Here is a 5,915-nt window from a genome sequence, read left to right on the forward strand (position 1 = left end):
CATGTCTCGCTAATAGGTTTACTTTTCCCTTTTCCCAAGGTAAAGAAATTCAATTTGGATTTGTCTCATTCTTTGGGATTTCTATGCTTCTCTTTATCACAGTGACACAGTTCAACTTCATCAACTTTATTTTCCCAGTTTTGTTATAGTCTGGGACGAGTTCCTCTGATGCTATAACGAGTCCCCTTCGGCTTCCCGGTATACCCGTTCTCTCCATTACCTTCAGCTTTGCGGGGGAACATCTCTGGTGCTGGCAGGTACTTGGGATCATCTTTATTCTTGTTGCTTCTTGGTTTGCTTTGCACGTCGTCCACTTCTTGCGAGTTTCTCCCACCGCTTCGGCTTCTTAATGCCAGCTCATTCGACCGTTAATTGCATCTTCCATTCGGTGGTGTTGACGTAGTTGAAAGGGCAGCTATCCACCATCATTGGTTCATGGTCACGCCACCACCAAGCTTTTGACTCAAGCTGTATCGGCTCCTTACCCGCGGGGCTTCCAGCATCTCCCGCTCTGACTCAAAGCTGTTTCAAATCTCGTGGGCTTCGTGCTCCAATTCTGCTCCTCCTCGTTCAGGTGTACTCTGCACAGGGGGACTCCACTGTGTACGTCTGCTGTCGTCTCTCGGTTTCTCATTTTGTCTCCCTCTCACTTTGCGTGTCCTCTCTCTTCAACATATTTGTCCCAGTTAATTGGAGACTTAGATTTAAAGAGACTACTGCTCTTCCTTTCTCGTAACAACATAACTTCACTTTCTCTCGATTCTAGTCCTGGCACTTGCGATTATTTTGTATATTAGTTGGTTCCATATAGGCCATCATGTGGAGGGCATCAGGAAGTTCCTCAATGGCCTTCCTTTCCTCACTTTGCCGCCCTGTCTGCTTGGCATGTGTGCGCCACCCCCCGCCCCCCGTTATACAGCGGCCTCACCATGCCCACGGCCCCTTCCCATGATTATCTACAAGGATATCATATCTGGGGATGAAATGTTTTCTCTGACATCTACAAGTTGTCCGAGACCTGCGACGGCCTTTGTTTAGAGGTGGAGGGGAAGATGATTTCAAGGACAGAAGGTGGCGTCGATGATGCACTTATTGGTAGGAATGCCTCGGCAGAGTTCACAGAGTGCGAGGGCATCAACCCCACAACAATCAGCAGTCGAAATAGTATTGAATCACAACCTTCATGAAATTGGATTTACAAAGAAAGGAGCCCTTCGAACATTACAAAAAAAATTACATGAAAATGGTCATGGCGAGGCTTGAAGAGTGAATTCATTCATGACTGGGGCTAAACAGAAAGTGAAATGTATTCTGTCGAACTTCAAAAACGATCAATTCTTCAACGGCGAGAAAATTAATCCAGATGGCATGGTTGGATTCCTTGACTTCCGGGAGGATGGAGTGACGCCCTACATGATTTTCTTTAAGGACGGCTTATTACTTGAGAAATGCTAACCAGGCTAGATAACAATCCCGATTTATCATAAATGGCTGCTGCTTTTTCACACAAGGACTGAGCTTTTCAACAACTTGACTGTCAAATTCAGCTTTGTTCATCCATTTTCACCCTGACTTTTGAGTGGAGGCTTTGTGTTTTAAACTTGTCATTAAGTTGAAAAAATACAAAATAAAATGCTTTGAATACTCGAAAAAAAGAAGGAAAAAAAGGAAGTGAACAGGAATCCTTGTCCCAAAAGGGGGAGTTTCTGCTGGTGCGGTCCCACTTGCCTCGACCCCTAGGGCAGGTGTTGCGGAGCGGTTTCACCTTCCTGGCCTCACAGGGAGTGGCTCCCCCTAGGGGAGAACAGATTAATTCCCTCACTTTATCAGTGTGTTAATCTACTACCGGTTTTATTGCAGAGTTTGTGGTTCCGTTACCTACAAGAAGTTTAACTATTTGAATGCATATTTCCTGGTTTGCAGGTGAAATACAGGGAGGTGTTGAATGTCGTTTTCAGATACCGGAGGGTTCGTAGCGCTATATAAATGCCCAAACAAAAAAACCTCCTGACACTGCCGATTTCAGAAGCATCTTCTCTGATGAATATGTCATGTCTGGTGACGGAAAAGATTTTTTTTGCAGCTTTCCTCTTTTGACTTCATTGGAGTACCTCAGTATGTTTGCTTTCTGCCTGTATCATAGTTGATTTTGGGGTAATTGAGGGCCTTTTTGCCTCACTCACCTGCTTCACTAATTTTGTTTCGGATTCATTGGTGAGGCCTTATGGCTATCAGTGCAGCGAATGTCTTGCATTATTTTTCACCTCTGTTTTTACATTGCCATACAAACCACATTCAGTGCAGAGCTGCAGATATATTTTGTATGTCCAATAACTACTTTTGTGATGTGCACTGAATAAGCTGGTGTTGGTGAACTGTATATCTTGTTCCCAGTGCACAGCCATGCACCTTTATTTTGTACCTTGATAATGCCTTTTTGAATATTTTATGCTAAATATGGCTGCTTATTGTAGTTTATGTCCTGTCCTTTGTGCCTTTGTAATTGACCATCTTCCTTCCTCTTCACGTTGAGAATTGTCATATTAGGGTTTATACTTTTAGCTTAGTCCGGGCCTGGACTTAAGATCAATGCTTTGTATGTGATCTAGCTGAAATTGTGTTTGGCACTCTCTGGTTCGAATTTACATTCAGCTAAGGTATGTCCTGTTGCTGGACATATTGTGCAGTGTAAGGCTGACTTGATTGGACGGCCTCTATCTGTTTGAATGTTGCAGGTCACTTCTATGGATGGGCTTGAGTCACCACTCAACCCAAATTCTGATTAAAAGGAGACTACTTGGAACCACTCAAGATCATTGACCACAAGATCAAAGCACCTGAAGACAAATTACCACCAGAGACAAGCCAGAGGTTTGCTGCAGCGACCAGCATTGGCCTAGCCAACTACTGCGTACCAGACCTGTGCCTTCAAGTCTTCCGCAAAAATCTGAAACGGGAACTTTCCTTCTCTAGAGTGGCAGGACCAACCTCTCTCAAGCCCATCTGCATATCGCATCCCTGAGATTGAAGTGCTTGGCAGGTCTGCATTTCGGTACGTCATAAGCTTTATAGGGATTGTGATGAATCTGAGGATGCCATCACTCCAATCCCGGAGGTAGCCTCTCCTCATGTGGCATGAGGACGGCAGCCACTACCTGGTCCTGACCCCGTCCCTGGGGGTGGCTATGCGAGGGAGGATCACATGAGGGGACGTGACCTCCAAGGGATGGACAGGCATCATCAGATGAGACCTGGTGTCCTCCCTTTCCTTTTAGGGATACCATTCCCCCTGCTTTGATGGTATATTGTGATAACTCCCTACAATATCCTGCGTAAGGTTCTGACAGAACTTATGAACATTATACACCTAGTAAAACATAAGTAAGGGGGGTTCTGTACTAAGACAAAGAAGAGGACTGCCATGAGAGAGTGTGAACCATGATGTGCAGTCTAGTGTTGTGAAGAATGGGATTGGTCCAAGACATTTCCCAGCCTGGAGACGGGAGTTTAAATCAGCTGCTGCTGAAAGATGGAGAGGGCTTTCTTTTCCAAGAATCAACTTGGAAACTGATGGAAAACGCAGGTTGCAGTCGAGAACGAACCCCGAAAGCAGGCGAGTGAAGGCGGCGAGAGAGAACGAGCCGACCCAAGCACTCTTGGCTTGTTGGGCAGACCAGGAACGAGAGGGGATCGAAAGCTGTGGCCGCAGAGCACTACCGGAGAGCCGAAGAAGGAAGTTGCAGCGGAAACTGGAAGCCAGGAGGGGCTTCATTCCGACGCAAGGAGTGAGAATGCTCTGTGCCGATGAATGGTGAAAGCCACTCGAATCTAGCAGACACTGAGGCGCGAGTACCTGAATACTTAAGAGTGGGGGGAAAGAACATATTTATTTATTTAATATACTCTCAGCCAAGTGGCTTTGCACATACAACACAAAACATAATTACATATTAAACATAAAATAAAATAATCTAACCTCATAAAAACGATAAGATGAACTACCCTCACTTCAAAATACAAAAACACACATGTGGATAAAAGTTAAAACATGGCTGCAAAGGTACATGATTACAAGTGTATATTAAACAATTCAGCAGCATACACATTTTAAAATTGCAGCACATTTCCAATAAAATTTCACCATGTAAAAGATTAAATTACAATAATTTCCCGCTAAAAATCTCGTCCATAGGGAGGACATATCAGGCCCATTGAAAGCATTATCATAAGATTTCATATAACTAGATCTGATGCATATTAAACTCTCGCACTCAGTCATGAGATGGACAAATGTTTCTATTTCAGATGAACTGCATAAACAACAAAATCTTTCAGATCGCGGTATGCCTTCAAAAGCACCTTTTGTGACAAGAGACTCACTGATGTTAAACTTGAATAACACGTATTGTCTGGCAATTGCGCTATTTGGATAAGCAACAATGCAGGCAGGTTTAGAAAGGCGAGCGGTTCTATAATCACAGTAAGGGCCACTGGTACTTTTTGTATAAAGGTTCATGAGATGCTGAGCATGACACTAGATACACCTCCCCATGTCTAGAGAGGTTTAAGCACCCCGTCTGCCATTTAGTATAGAGGGATATGATGTCCCCCCATAGTCCTCAGAGATTTGCATTATGGAGCTCCATGAATTATCGTAAAAAGCTCACCATCATAGTGCCGTTATTAAGCACCCGCAATTGTTCATATGACCTAACTACTTTAAATATAAAGTCATAAGTTATGCCTTTAAGCTCAAATTCTAAATACAGAAATTCAAAAGACATGGCCTGGGGCATTCGAAACAATTTACGCAACAGTTTTGCTTCAAAACATTTCATAGCCAATAAATAGCAGTGTCCCCAAACCTCAATTCCATAATGAGGAATTGACAGCACTTTCAAGGAGTACATTAACAAGATTGTCGAAATGGACATTCCGCCTTGTCGCCCTATAAAATAGCTGATGGAACTCACAGCCTTATTACATTTAGCTTTTGTTTCTATTCAGTGCCTAGACCACTTAAGAGTATCTTGGATATATCACCCAAGATATTTATTAGTGGCTACACATTCAAGAGGTACGCCATTTAGCTTACATGGTGTACGCTTACACTGACTATTTTTACAAGAGAATGTCATTGTTTTACTTTTATCGATATTCACTGTAAGGCCATTTACAACAGCATACTCCCCCAAGGCCGTGAGCAAACTTTGAAGATCTTTCTGGGTATGATCTATTAAGAGCAGATCATCTGCATATGCTAGCCAACTGGTCTGATGGGAGCCGACTCTTCACTGGATATATATGTAAATGGCTGAAAGTCAATTGTAAATCGGCTAAATACAAATTAAAGAGTGTGGTGGCAACAACACACCCTTGTTTAATCCCCCCCCCCCATAGTCCGGCATTGCTGAAGAAAGATTACCTTCGGCGTCACATCTAATCCTGACATTAGTATCAGAATATAGCAACATTAGCATTTTCAATAGGCCGGGGTGGTGGAGGGGGATGTTCCAGACAATGTTTGCCAAAGTTTATTTTGCAGAACTGAATCGAACACTGCAGTAAAATCAATAAATGCACAGGAAACAAGCGCTCTTGCAGCGTGTCCATGCATACTCCACGAAAGACAAAAGAATTAACAAGTTGTGGGTAGTGGTCACTTTCTTAATAAAGTCCATTTGGTTAAGGGGCAAAATATCATTTTCCGCGATCCATCGATTCAGCTCTTCTAGTAAAACCGTGGCAAATATCTTGGCTGGTATATCCAGCATAGCTAACCTCCTATAGTTGGTAGGGATGTTCCATGAGCCCTTTATATACACTGGTGGTATGTGGCTAGCAGGCCCTGTATCTGGTAGGATGCCAAATGTGCCAATCTGAACAAATAATAAGTGCTATGCATGGGCCTACAA

At 43.4% G+C, this 5,915-nt stretch overlaps 1 pseudogene; it reads left to right on the plus strand.

Annotated features, from left to right (window-relative positions):
* The first annotated feature begins 948 nt into the window (after positions 1-948).
* Positions 949-1,623, plus strand: LOC138489670 (translationally-controlled tumor protein pseudogene; annotated as a pseudogene).
* Positions 1,624-5,915: the final 4,292 nt, after the last annotated feature.

This window comes from Ambystoma mexicanum, chromosome 9, assembly GCF_040938575.1.
Source record: "Ambystoma mexicanum isolate Mex_15411 chromosome 9, UKY_AmexF1_1, whole genome shotgun sequence".
Lineage (NCBI taxonomy): Eukaryota > Metazoa > Chordata > Amphibia > Caudata > Ambystomatidae > Ambystoma > Ambystoma mexicanum.